The sequence below is a fragment of the Chelonia mydas genome, chromosome 11, assembly GCF_015237465.2.
Source record: "Chelonia mydas isolate rCheMyd1 chromosome 11, rCheMyd1.pri.v2, whole genome shotgun sequence".
Classification (NCBI taxonomy): Eukaryota; Metazoa; Chordata; order Testudines; family Cheloniidae; genus Chelonia; species Chelonia mydas.
In genome coordinates, this window is record NC_051251.2 from 30,553,002 (window position 1) to 30,568,526 (window position 15,525).

The window sequence follows — 15,525 nt, forward strand, 5'->3', positions numbered from 1 at the left end:
TCCAGTGATCAAAATCTGTGGTGGAGTTAAACCCAGCTGAGCAGGTAAGTATTTTTGGATGTAATTGCCACCTGAGGTCCGGTTGCTGATGTCAAGATCCATTTTAACTCTCATGTCCGCCTCTTTGCACAGCTGTCTGACTTCTGGATGAGCCCAGAGTGTGTGTGTGAGGATTCACTTTTCTTTATTACAGTGTGAACAAACACCAGAGGATAAGGCTTTTATCTTGCAACATCCAATACATTTTGAATACAGTCTTTTGTTGTATTAAGCAGAGCCTGAGATTCACAGAGGCATTTTAACATTACATAATATACTGTGTGTAATAGAGCCAGACTCACCCGGCGGCGCCTCCTGCTGGTTGTCCTTGAGAATTAGCTCACCAGCCTCCGCAGCCCCCTCTGCCGTCTAGTGATCTGCCTATTACTGGCCCCCGTGTCCCTCCCGGACCCAGTGCCCTTTTGTCTGGGGTGCTGCCCCTCTGGCAGCAATCCCTCAGTCTCAGGGTCTCCCCAGGGGAACCCCCCCACCCACTATCCCCACTTCACCTCATTCTTGGCTACTGCCAGTCCTCACTTAGCCCCACTCCCTGGGCAGACTGCAGTGTATCAGAGACTCATCACAGGCGAAGGGGTTTGGATCTGCTGCCTCTGTCTACCCGTAGGCTGCCCCATTGCAACTCCAGTACCTAATAGGCCCTAATCTAGGCCTCGTAGCCTAGGGGTTTCCAGGCCGGAGCTCCCCTGGCCTTTCCCCCTCAGCCCTGCCCCAATCTAGGTATTCCCTCAGGTCCCTGCAGCCAGGCACTTCCCTCTCTGAATGCAGAGAGAGACTCTGGCTAAGCTTCAGCCTAGCAGCCCCTTTATAGGCCCAGCTGCGTCCTGATTGGGGCATGGCCCACCTGCGGCCATTTCCCCAAGCAGCCTAGCTTTTCTTTCCCTCAGCCCTGGCTCTCTCCCAGGGCTGGCTTTTAAGCCCCACCGGGCAGGAACGGGTAACCACCCCCCTACACTGTGCTATGGGGGTTCTTTCAAGGGATGTAATAAATTTCCTTCCCACACTTTCACAAGGAATGCCAGAGTAACTGAGTTCCTCTCCATTAACAAAGTAGACATTGGCCTGGGGAGTTTATGAAGCATTTCTAAAGTTTCCAGTAGTTCTGGGACATCTGGCAGTCCCAGTGTGTCCAGGCCAAATAGATATGTTGGCAAGTACCTTAGTTGTGTAAGTACTGCTGCCCTGCTGAGGGTGTCAGTTCATAATATTGCTTTAGTGTAAGAAAAAAGGAAAAAGCCTTCATCACTGACTAATTGCATACATTTCCCAATGTCACTGATCAGCCATTTCTTCCGAATTATAGTTTTGTTCCCAGTTTGCAGATCTGGATTGCCCCAAATAAGTGCCTTTGCACGATCATAATGGTGAAGTTGGTACCTCTCAGCTAGGATAGTCCAGATCCTTTGTGCAGCCACCAAAATAGATGCCTTGTTTTTTCCATTGGATGAGAAGAGCCAAGGAGACCCATGGGGGAATGAGCATTCAGTATCCACTTATGTGTGTATACAGCTATTAATATGCTGGAACCAGTTTGACATCTGTGACACGGTAAGACTGCAATAGTAATAGTTGCCTAAGCAATCTGGAGTTTCTTTAAATGATAGTCTTGGGCATTAATCAGGCCCCCACAGGAAGGTTCTAATAATGCTATTAAATTTTCTGAAGTAAGATGGAGAAATTTATAAGGTTAACCCATCAAGAAAGGGAAGGGCCAAGGCAAAATATTCATTTTTATTCTGTTAACCCTTCCACAGAGGGTAAGGGAGAGAATCACTATTTGTATCTACACCGACTACTTGAGAAAGCACAAGATCTAAATCGCTTGTTTAAGATTCATTGGTACTTTTATATTGAAATACATAGTTGCATTGCTTTGTCTGTTCATAGATTCTAAGGCCACAAGAGATCACTTTGGTCATCTAGTCTGACCTGCATTACACAGGCCATAGAACTTCCGTGAAATGCTTTAGTTCAAACGCAAATTATAACTTTCAGTCTTGGTTTTAAAATTGCCAGTGATGGAGAATCTACAACTGTTGGTAAATTTTCCTAGTGGTTGGTTACCTTCACTGTTAAACATTTATGCCTTATTTCCAGTCTGAATTTGTCTAGCTTCAACTTCCAGCCATTGGCTTTTGTTATACCATTGTTAGCTGGATTGAAGAGCCTGTTATCAAATATTTGTTTCCCATGTAGGTACTTATAGACTGATCAAGTCACCCTTTAATTGTCTCATTGTTAAGCTAAATAGATTGAGCTCCTTGAGTCTACCACTGTAAGGCATGTTTTCCAATCCTTTAGTTATTCTTGAGGCTGTGGAAAGTCTGTTGAGAGAAAGCTCCACCATATGACAGCTGGGAGAGTTCTAATAGTTCCATTCCCCCCAATTTATTTTGTACCCAGATATTGATCTAAATTCTTGAACCAGTGATAAGAGGGCTGGAATTTGGTTTGTGTCTTGGATATATATTAAAGGGTATTGTCTGCATGTAACATCAACTTCTGCTCCATGGGACTGATTGAAGAGCCAATTAAAAAGTAATGGAAACAGTGGGCACCCTTCCCTTGTACTCCTGAAGAGATCTGAGGCAACAATGTAGGTCATGAGACAAGAAGTTGGGCAAGAATATAACTGTTGGATTCAGGAACTAAACATAGGTTCAAATACGAATTTTTGTAGGGTATGAAACGTATCTCCAGCCCACCCTATCAAAAGCCTTTCTGTGTCTAAGTCTAACATGGCTTGTAATTTGTGGTATCAAATTGTCAAAGGTCATCAGAGTCATTACCTCTAACAGACTTGATTTGGGTTTGTGACAGAGTCCAAACCTTCCCCAATCTTATTACTAGAACTTTTGCTAATATTTTGACATCACTGTGAACTGAAACTGGCCTATGTTTGGAAAATAGTGTGAGGTCCCTTCCTGCCTTTGCAATATTAAGGCTTCCCTCAGCACAGGGGGAAGAGTGTGACTTATTAAACAGTTTAAGCATACTGTCAGACAGGAGGCCAAAGAAGTGTTTATAAAACTCAGCAGGGAAGCCATTTGGTTCAGAGGCTTTCCCCACTTTCATATTCTTAAACACCTCAGTAAACTCATCCTCACATAAGGGGAGCATCAAGGTGGTCACACTGGGCTGCAGTAATGTAATATTTTTGAAAAATTGATCCAAAGCACCTATGGAGGAGTTTGTGTCTGAGTTGTACAGATCTTTGTAAAAATGAAAGAACTCTCCATATCTTTAGGTAATTTATATAATTTACCCCATTTATCACAAGTGGTCATGATTCCACATGCCTTTTGCCAGCACCTTGCCAGCTTTTCCACCTGATTCCCAGAAATCCTGTCTGAGTCAAAAAAGAGCAGCCTGCGCAGATTGCAACTTGTCAAATTTATATCTGCAACTGATCAGGAATCACAACCAATCTGGAGGTGGGCTGTGGCATCAGACAAATCAAACTCTTACAGAAAGCCTTTCTGTTTTAGGATTACTTTCATACATTGCAGTATGAGGCCATAGGGTCTTGCTCAATTTTTACTCAGGCAAATGTCTTCTAACTTCTGAGAATTTGCCTGAGTAAGAACTTCAGGATCTGGTTTATTAATAATACTTTGCATTTCTGTAGTACATATTACTCATGGATTGTAATGTGCTTTACAAACATTATGTAATTAAGATTTTCTGAGTTGTGAGGTACACTGGGTATTATTGTCCTCATTTTACAGATAAAGAAATGAGGCAGAGAGAGATTAAATGATTTACTCAAGTTCATGCCGCAGGCTCAGTGACAGACTCAAGAATAGAACCGTAAGCTCTAATGACTAGACAAACTGTCTCCACTGACTTCACTTCTAGTCCCCAAACTTTAAGGAAGTACGTTAAAGGATTACATTTGCACACTCACTCTACTTTAACTTGTAAAGTCCTTGAATCCCAAGTACAGCTTTAGAGAGTGTGTGTTGTAATCTGAAATAAACTTTGAGCAGCAGCCACTGTGATTTTACCCTAAGGGTTCATTCCCCCCTCCCCGCCACTTTATAATCTATTCATTATTACTCAAACTTTAAGCTCTGTGCTATGGAAGATCATTAATCATAGATATAATTTAATGACAGCAGGGTCGTGTCCCACTAACTAACTACACCTTGTTTGCCTCAAAATGCTAATCACTTCTCTGCAACATTAATGAGGGACAATTGATATTAAGCCTAATAATCATGTGTGGTTTAGTTACAGCTTTATTCATGTAAACTGGATTCTTAGGCTATGGTGAAATGTGGCAAAGTTTAATTGTATTAAAGGCACAGCTATGCAGCACTGTTATAACAACATGTTGTCCCTGAAATGTTTGAACTTATTAATGTAAATACTAAAGATTCCCTGACAAAACAGAGTCAGTTTCTGATACTTTTACTCAGGTTGATGAGCACCTTACTCTTCAGGTAGTCCCATTGACCCCCAGTGGAAGTATTTGTGGAGTAAGATACTATTAGTGTAATAGAATCAGGCCCACAGTAGTTGTAGTAGTGCTGTGCCCTGAACCAAGGATGCGTTAATATAGATACTGAATGTGGAGCCTCTGCGGTGGGATCTGAAGCAGGTTAAAATCCAGTGAGGGTTAGGTTGCGGGGAGATATGATTGCTTTCTCTATATACGCAGAGGGATAAACAGCAGGGAGGGAGAGGAGTTATATAAGTTAAGGGACAAAAACAAATGGATATGAATTGGCCATTGACAAGTTTAGGCTTGAAATTAGATGAATGTTTCTAGCTGGACACCATTAATTTAGGCTTGAATAAAGACTGGGAGTGGATGCATCATTACACAAAGTAAAACTTATTTCCCCATGTTTCAGAGTAGCAGCCGTCTTAGTCTGTATCCGCAAAAAGAACAGGAGTACTTGTGGCACCTTTGAGACTAACAAATTTATTAGAGCATAAGCTTTCATGGGCTACAGCCCACTTCATCAGATGTTTGTATGGCAACTTCCAGCTTATATATATCTTCTTACTATATGTTCCATTCTATGCATCCGATGAAGTGGGCTGTAGCCCACGAAAGCTTATGCTCAAATAAATTTGTTAGTCTCTAAGGTGCCACAAGTACTCCTGTTCTTTTAACCATCAGAAGAGTGACATTCTGGAACAGCCTTCCAAGGGGAGTAGTGGACAGGGCTGGCCCTAGGCATGGGCAAACTGGGAAAAGCAGGGGACACCATTATAAACAGGGTGCCTTTGGAGCAGGGGTGCCCCTCTCCCCACTCCTGCCCCCTGCCTTGCAGCCGCCCCTGGCCAGTTGCTCCTGGGAGCTTTCTGTTTGCTGTACAGAACAGAGGGTGAGGGGGGTGTTGATGTCAGGGTGTCCCCTCCCCCCACCCACGTGCCCCATCTCCGCAGAGAAGGGGTAGGGGGGACAACAGGGCTCAGAAGTGGGATGGAGTTGCTGGCGGGGGAGGCTGTGTCTGAACAAGCAACTTTCAGACTGGTGAGTGCTGATCTACTTAAAGGGGCAGCATGCACACACACACACACACACACACAGTCTCTCTTTCTCACCCTTCAGCACATACTTATGTTGTTGTTACTTCTTGGTATTTCCTGCAGTACGCATATATTCTCTAACTTTATTCTTTCAAAGTGGTGTTATTTTAATTTTTTGGCTGGTCTGTGTATTTCATAATTTTATTTCTCTTTTATGCTTAAATTTAATCTTTGAGTAGTGAGTTCTAAAATGCCTAATCTGCCCTGGCTGGAGTAATTATCATTATTACTTTTATTATCCTATTGTGCTTTGTCATTCATTTATTCAAAGTGGTACAATCAAATAATAGTATCCTTCTAGAATGTAAATTTTGCTTGTACTAACCTTAGCAGTGCCAGTTTAAAAAAACATTAGATAAACACACAACTTTAGACACTGGCCAGATGTAGGTTGCTTATTTTCAAATTGTATTTTTAGTTATAGCTGTAAAATAGCTTAACATTTGCATGAAAATAAATGCAGTTCCAACTATGATACCAATAGCAATGATGGAGTCAAATGTTAATGAGTCACATACACGATTGTGATCTGTAAATATAAATGCCAAAATAATTAGAAAAATAAATTCCCTTTCTTAATAAAAGAAAAAAAACCCTAAATCACATATGTTAAAATTATGTTTTTAGTGGAGTGAAAAACATTTGACTAAAATAGAGTAGATAATGGCAGTAATATAGTGTGTGTCTGTTAGAGAAAGTAAGCAGATTTTAAGCGATTTTATTTATCTTTACTAAAGACAGTGTACAAAGATAGTGTATCAAGCATGTGTTTGTTATCTGTGTTAAAGCTCCAGAACTGATACCTCAAGTCTTGGGATTGGGAATATCTTGCTGTATTATCTCCTGATTGTTCTAAATTTACATACAAACTTTAAACGTGGCTTTAATTGGAGTTTGTATATATTTTTTTCTTTCTTTATATAATAATTAGATACAGAGCTCCTGTCAGCTAATTCCTAAGTTAGTATCTGCAAAAACCTTAGAGTTTTCACGTGCATAAGTAGTCCCTGGAATCATGGTTAAAGTTTCCTCCCAGGCCCACAAAATCTGAAATAGCGCCCCAGTGAGCCAGGAGTGGCCAGAGGGCTGGAGGAGGGCCATGGGCTCTGGCAAGGTGCAGCCCCCATGTGACAGTGTGAAGCCCACCTTGAGCCACATGCCAAGCACCAAGCACCACATGCCACAGCAGCAGTGCAGAAGTAAGGGTAGCAATACACCATATACCATGCCATCCTTACTTCTGCGCGGCTGCTGGCAGTGGCATTGCCTTCACAGCTAGGTGCCCGGCCAGCTTCCGCTGATATCAGGCCACCCTGCCAGTGCTTAATTTGTGTCGGGGCTGAGCTCTGGCATCTCTTTCAATACAAATTAACAATGGGGAAGGGAGTATGGTCCAGAGTTGATGGGGGAGGGGAAGCCAAGGGAGCCCATGGGGGCCAAGAGTGATGGGGGAGGGGGGGCAAAATACAAGTTTGTGCAGGGTACCATTTTCCCTAAGGCTGGCCCTGGTAGTGGGGGCAGAAAAACTAACTTGGTCAAGTCTGAGCTTGATAAATTTACAGAGAGGATGGGATGATGAGGTTGCTCACAATGGCATATGTCCCATTTGCATTTGCAAATATTTTCAAAGGCTGGAGATGGGACACAAGATGGGGAAGGCTCTGAGTTACTACAGAGAATTCTTTCCCAGGTGTCTGCATGGTGGGTCTCACTCACATCTCAAGGTCAACTGATCTATATATATATTTGGAGTCAGGAAGAAATTTCCCCCCAGGTCAGGTTGGCAGAGACCCTGAAGGGGTTTTGCTTCCCTGTGCAGCATGGGTCACTTGCTGGTTTGAACTAGAGAAATGGTGGATTCTCTGTAACTTGAAGTCTTTAATATTTGAGGACTCAGTAACTCAGCCCGAGGTATGGGCCTCTTGCGGGAGTGGGTGGTTGAGAGTCTGTGGTCTACGATGTGCAGGATGTCAGACTAGATGATTCCTTCTGCCCTTAAAGTCTATGGGTTAGTGTACACAGCCAAAGGAAGGTGTTGGGAACTGCTGGAACAATAAATGGTAAATTGGTCTGGTAAATTGCCTGAAAAAGTTGGGAACAACTGGCTTATGGTCTTAACAGTGATTAGTCTGTTGTGAACAAATATCCACCAGAGAGAAAGTTAGAGATCAAGATTCAATTTTAAATATTGACTCTTCCAAGCAAAATGATCTCACTGGATGACTTGCTTCTAAGTTACCTTCTCTTTCTCCTTCCAGGTCACACTCACACACTGCATAATTCCTTAGAAACCCAGTCTCTCTTTGCAACTCAAGGGAAGCATGTTTGACCTATCAAGAAAAGAGAAGGTGTTGGGCACTACCCTTAGGTGAATGAAGAAGTGGCATAAACCTACTATGAATGAAATGCTGTTTATCCCTCTTTGGCTAGAGGCATGATGGCTATAATTTACCAGTAGGGCCTTGAGGGTGCATTCTGAGGTAATTTAAAGCAATGAAAAAGGGAAGAACGTGGCACTCCCCTTGATGCAAAATTTATTTTTGTAGTTGTGCTGTGCTCAGCATTGAAAATCTTGGAACTACATGAGCACATCCTGCCATGGGGGCAGTATTTAGCTGAATGGAAAGCATTGCACAAATCTTATATAGGGTTGAAGAGCACTGGTAGTTTCTATTTAGTTCCTAGTGGACAGGCATCGGCTAGCACCACGATTTACGAAAGCCATTTTTGGTTGGGAGTGTCACAACAGATGCCATGAATTAAATGATTTTGAAGCCCCAACTACTTGTTCCTCCAAGCTTATATTAGTGGGGCAACAAGAAATCTTGCACGGCTTTTGTTTGCTGTACCTGATCTGTGGATAAATGGAGGACTTAGTTCCCCTGAATAAGCAATCTAGAATGTCATGTTCACTAAATATGATTACTTTAAAAAAATGCTATGGATATGAAGAGACCTTTTTTTCCTGTGACATAGTACATTCCAAGCATAAATTTCATGGGGGACTTTGTTGAAGTTCCTGTTTCAGAACAAGGAAAATTTTCTGTGAGTTGAATCAGACATTACTTTCTTCTCTAGAGATTTCAGTTTTATCCCTTGCCGAGATTCTGAAACAAAATGAAAGCGTTACGTGTAACTTGCTATTAACTTGGCAAGCATATTTATATATAAAATTAATGTTATGCTATTAATACACTCTTTATAATTACTAGTAAAGAGTAGAAATGGACCTAAATCAAGAATCAAAATCCTAGATCCAAACACCTCCAAACAGATTAGAGGCTGCTCTAAGTTGTGCCTGTTGCCAACAGACTCAAGAGTCTCATTTGACTGCTGGTGATCAATGGGGCGTGGGGCTGTCTTCACCATGCCCCATTTTGGCCATCCCACACTGGCAGAAGGAAGTGGCAAAGGAGTTGCTTTGCCATCTGTGCCACTATAAAAGGACCAACATGGGGAAGATTCTCCAGTGGCCAGTTAAATCACTTTTGTGGCTATAATCTGACCAGTGAAAGGCAGCTGCACTGAGCAGAGAATTGGGGTCTCATTTTACAACTGAATAGAAACCACAGTGGAAAACAAATGGAACATTTTACTAGACAAACATAAACCATTGCTTAGGTGTTTGAGTGGTCCTAACGTGATATTAATGAGATGAAAATAAATAAATGACACTTTAGTCTAATTTAAGGAGAAATTTCCAAATGAGAGCTCTATTGGACTGTTTAAAAATCTTTTGAAAGAAGTGAGGGAATCCCTGTTGATAGGGCCACCTGAAACTGGACAACTCATCAGAAGATGCATAAAGCTATGGAGAACTGCAATAGGGTGGCGACATAGTAGATTTTTCCATCTCCAGTTTGATTCTATGAGCCAGATTGTTTACAGGTAGTCTGTAATATGTACTCCCTATTTGGGTATTCTGGTTCTACTCTTGTCGTTTTGACTCCCACTGAGCATATTTGGTGTATTTTACTTGCTTCAACCATTGGATCACATTGATGGAAGGATGTCCCAGCCAAGTGTGTGAGTGAGAGAGAGTGGGGAGGGTGAGCGACAGAGGAAGGGGGTCTGGAGTGAGTGGGGGGAGGGGCCTCAGAAGGAGTGGGGGCAGGGGAGGGGCCTTGGAGCAGGGGTAGGGCAACGGTGTATGGTTTTGTGCGATTAGAAAGTTGGCAACCCTAGGGTTCATATGTACATCCAGAAACGTAGGCACCTAGGGAATTTTTACTGCAAACATTTAGGCGCTGAGTGAATTTAGGCACTTGTGGGGTTTGGCAGCAGCTGAGCGGGGATTTTGTGATTCCTGGTGGGGCCTGATTCTGGGATTTAGGTGCCTAAAGGTGTGAATCTAGGCCATATGTATTTCATGAAACAATTCCAGTGAGCAGTATTTTAAAAAGAGTTTGATTTTCTGAGCTAGATTAAAAATCACTGGGGAAAATGGTCTGTCTTCATAAACTCTGTTTTCATGAGCTGGGTCCTGTGTTTGTGTTGCCAATAACTATTACAAATCTATATCCTAAATATAAAATGACTGTTCTCAGTCAGACCAGTGTAAATCCAGAGTCACTGTACTAATGGAGTTCCTCTGGATTTACATTGGTCTAACTTCGCTAATGGAGTTACTCCAAATTTACACTTTTACCTGAAAGCAGAATTTGGCCCACACTAGACAAGTTGTCATGTACCTTTTCAAATGGGCTTGGCTGGTTATTTTTTGCCTCCCCACGTGTCACATCAGGAAATGATTTTCAAACACTGTATTAAAAACCTTCTGGAATATTAAAATATTTCTATATTAAACTTTGAGGGCTGCTCCTATTCCCATCAGAGTCATTGGCAAAATGCCCACTGATTTCAGTGGAAACAGGACTGGTGCCTGAATCTGTTCTCTCTTCCTGAACAGATCAATTATATAGGAACTTTTCCACTGGGGTAGAGAGAGAGTGTCTTTCTGAAACATCCTGAATGATGGCAATGTTTAAAAGGCCCTGTTTCAAACAAGACAAGACCATCTTTTGAACTCAGCAGGATGCCACTGTTAACTGCTATTGAAAAGCCATTTGAAACCATTGGATCAATCTGGTGTTTTTGAGCTCTGCTTTGAATGAAGCTATTTATTCCAAAGTGTTTTCTCATCTTCCCTGAGTACTAGAGCTTGCCTGCCTTCACTCAGTGCAGCTTCTGATAGGTCTTTAAAATAGCCCGGATGTCTCACATAGAAGTACAGAGGGTGATTTTTACACTCAAGTTCTAACAGAATTAAATGGGTGCACACAAAGAGCATGAAGAGGTAGCACTAGGGTTAGAACTTCATTTGGGCAAGGTAATATTACTTATGCAAGAATTCACCTGTCACATTAGGGAATATTTCTGCTTAAACTATGCCAATCACTACTGTTTGAGTTTTTTCAGATGTGTACATGGGGTGAAAGTCTTATACTAGGTCAATTTGGCTGAAATCTGGCAGGAGATAAAACAAATGAGCATTGAACTGATATTGTACAAATATCTGCTCCTCTGCAGAGGGGAGAGCTGGCACAGTTTCCCCATTGCCTATTCTCAGCAATTCCAAGAAGAGAGGAGTAATAGTAAGACCCCTCCTGCACACACACCATCAGTAAAGAAGGGGAAACAGGAAACATTTATTTGCTAAACTGTTGCATCATGTTTAACTTTCCTTCCCCAGTCAAATTGCAGCTATATAAACCTTTCACCCACACAAACAAACACCACTATCAACTGTCTTTCATATCAGCACTATGCAGACTTGCAAGAGAACAGATTTATTTAACAACTGAATAGGTATATCAAACAATGAAGGGGGAAAAACAAAGGTCCCAACTCTCCTTTGGGATATGTTGTTGGTGACGGCCCAGCCGATACTGCTATTCTGAGGGCACCGAGTGTCCTGATAGAGGCAATTCTTGCCTTCCTGTCAAGTCCACATTGAGACGACAACTTGGGACAGATTTTCTACTGGGGGGCAGCTACAGTGACTGTTCTTGGCACTGCTGCTTTTGCTGATTTCAGACATTAACCACCATAATTTATTTTCACTGATGGTGTAACTCTCATCAGTTCCTATTGTACTGCACAATGCCATCATATTGTATTGCCAGGAGTCAGGAGACGTGTCTTGCAACTTCCAACTGACTTTTCATATTTTTCTTTTTACACCTAACATCTGGCATCACTACTTTCTCCTGATGATTTCACCTGCTGCTGTGTATCAATAATATGAAATTAAGGGGTTTTACTACACATTCAGCTACATTAGAATCGCTCCTAATCTAATCACTCCTAATCCACTAACCCAGGAACCTATCCTTGCAACAAAGTCCGTTGCCAACTGTGTCCACATATCTATTCAGGGGACACCTTCATAGGGCCTAATCACATCAGCCACACTATCAGAGGCTCGTTCACTTGCACATCTACCAATGTGATATATGCCATCATGTGCCAGCAATGCCCCTCTGCCATGTACATTGGTCAAACTGGACAGTCTCTATGTAAAAGAATAAATGGACACAAATCAGATGTCAAGAATTTTAACATTCATAAACCTGTTGGAGAACATTTCAATCTCTCTGGTCACTTGATTTCTGACCTAAAAGTGGCTATTCTTCAACAAAAAAAACTTCAAAAACAGACTTCAATGAGAGACTGCTGAATTGGAATTAATTTGCAAATTGGATACAGTTAACTTAGGCTTGAATAGAGACTGGGAGTGGTTGAGTCATTACACAAAGTAAAACTATTTCCCCTTGTTTATTCCCCACCCGCCCCACTGTTCCTCAGATGATGTTGTTAACTGCTGGAAATGGCCCACCTTGATTATCACTACAAAAGGTTTTCTTCCCCTCCCCCCCACCCCCACTCTCCTGCTGGTAATAGCTCATCTTAAGTGATCACTCTCCTTACAGTGTGCATGATAAACACCCATTTTTTCACATTCTGTGTGTATATAAATCTCCTCACTGTATTTTCCACTGAATGCATCCGATGAAGTGAGCTGTAGCTCACAAAAGCTTATGCTCAAATAAATTGGTTAGTCTCTAAGGAGCCACAAGTACTCCTTTTCTTCTTACTCCTAATGTTATATCTGTGTGACTGAATCTTGAAGAAACAAGGAATTTTTTCTTTTCTCTGACCAGGTGAACATAACACTTAGAATCAGGTTTGTAGTGTTAATATTTGCATTTATTAATTCAAACCTATTTCTAAAACTTGTATCCAATATTTGCTTAAAATTCACTGCTGTTAAACTCATCTCTTGGTATATACATGGAAAGTGAATACAAATGGGGAGGGGATGGTAAATACAATTGCAATCGTGATGGTTAAACATTCAACCAAATATTCACAATTTTGTTGCAGCATGCATCCTGCTCTATGGAAAACTAAAACACACTCAGAGGTATTTATTCTCTGAAGGCTCCGTACCTGTGTGGATCCAGAACCAGCATCAGATGCACTGATGTATCAAATCTACATGATGGGTTTTTTGTCTTTTTTTAAATTCTGAGTCTTGATAGCTTAAAAAAAACTATGGTCATGGTTGTATTTAAGTACCAAGTCTGCTCTCCCTTTGCTGCTTCAGCTGCCTTGGGCTGAGTTGGAAATAACTCAAAAGGGTGGACATCTGGTTCCCCTCTAGGTGCTATGTTTTACTCAGCTAAAAACTGATTGTTTTGGGAGGCTGTACTGCTTGATCAGTCTTATTCCCTCTTGGGTTGGTGGATACCCAGGAGTAAAACCTTAAGACCCAACCATTAGTTCACTTCATCTTTCCCTCCCTGGTTTGATTTTCATGCAGGTGGAAAGGGATGGAATGACAGCTTCAGAAAATGCATATAGGTAGCTTTCTCTCACTGTCCAACCAATATGCTTTAGGGAAACAAATCTAGAGAGCATGTGATTCTCTATGTCCAGTCTATCCTTTGATTTGTGCTAAGAGGGTTAACAAGGGTGCAACTCAGTAATGCTTATTGCACTGCTAGATTATGATCAGGACTCCTGTCAGATCTATACTGAGGCCACTGACTCACTTTTTTCTATATACCACACAGCAGTTGTCAGATGGATACAGATCGGTGTTGGAATCAAACTAGCAACTTAGTGGGAGAAGGACTCCAGATTGCAGCACATATTCCTCTAGGCGCCCACTCTCCCTCTCTGCTTCTGTAACAGGGTTTACGTCTCACTATTGAGGCACCTCCCTGTGGCTCCTCTGGGGATTGACTCTCAACAGGTATGACACCTCCCTCCTTCAGTTACTCACCCCTATGGTATCTCTCTCTATTTCTGGAGTCAAATGACTCCCAGACCACCTTCATGACTCAGGCTGCTCCCTCTCCAAGGCTTGGCTGTCTGGCCAGGTTACTGTAGTTTTCCCCTTCTGAGGTATCAATATCTCACTGGACCAACTATCCAGATGCCATCTTCACCAGTCCAGTACCACTTCTCAGTGACTGGTAGGAGAACCCAGGTCTTCCCACTATTCCTATTTCCAGCCCAGGGACTCTATAATCAGCAGCCAAGGGCTATACCATCTCAACCCTTGCTGCCCTTTCCCTGGGCTTCTTCATATTCTGCCTTCCACTGTCTTTCTTCCCTGCAACCCCTCTGGGCAAACTCCTTCCATCAATGACTGGATTCCAGTTGTTTGCTCCAACCCTGAGTTTCCACTTAGCCATCCCTCTATGCCCAGAGAGCAACTACGGACTCTTTTTCTGCTCACCACTTTCTTGCTTTATACAAGCTCAGCCTGCTCCTGTCCAGCTGGGCTTCATCATCAATTAGCCTTATCAATCAAGCTTGACCCTCTCCCAGGTGTGGCCTACAAGGTTAATTGGCCGTTTGAGTCCCCTTAACCCCTTTAGGGTTGGTGTGGAGTGAATTCCCCGTCATAGCTCCCCACCCCAAATTCTTTTTTTATCGTAAAAAATGCCTCTAAAATGTGTGAATTTTAGGTGCAATTTGCAGAGTTTCATGGCAAAATTACTAACCTTTGGGAGAATACATATTACTTCAGGAAGGTGAAATTCATGACATTTCACAAATAGATTCATGTTCCCGGCAGTATGTTCATGCAGCAAAATCAAGAAGTAAGTTCGTATCACTGCTTCCTGATTAGAAACCATGTCCTGTTAGCCAATCACTTTCAACACATCAAATATGGGTACAGTCAGTGACTTATAGTACTGGATGTGCACCTTTTGGTCTCACCATTTTGCCCATGCTTTTGTTGGTGTTGGTGTTAGTCCTGCTGGAGTTGGCTAGTGCTGTAGCATTGCCATGTAGAAATGCTAAGTTCAGGAGGAACCACAGAGACATAAGCATGAGCAGATTTTGTGGCTCATCATACCATATTGGTCAACTTGTTGAAGTGGCATTCCTATAGTCTCAAATAAAACTAGCTTCTGTTCAACAGCATGTTGAACAATAACTGAACAAGGCTACAGTAAAGGCCATCAAGGAGGGAGAAAAAATTGGTAATAAGGAGATCATAGATGAAGGTAGTCAGTGCAGCTGCTTTTCAGTTGACCAGTGGCAGTGTCGAGCATGTCTGAATGTTGCATGGTATGGTCCCAGTGCCCATTGAATTCAATGGAAGGACTCCCATTGACTTTAACAGGCACTGGATTAGGCCCCAAGTGTTCATGGAGAAATCATACAAAAGGAATTTAGAAGCATGTTCTTTGTAAATGGCTTATTTATATGACATGAAAAAATAATCCTGCACCAAAGAAGACCTCTGAAAAAATATATTTTGCAGCAGGTATTATGCAAATCCAACTTGCATATAAATTAGAGGCTGGAGTAATAATAACTCTTATATTCTGCTGTAGGAAAATGACTGTCTCAGCAGGTTTACACTCTATCTAGGTGGTAACTTGACTGAGGTATAGATAT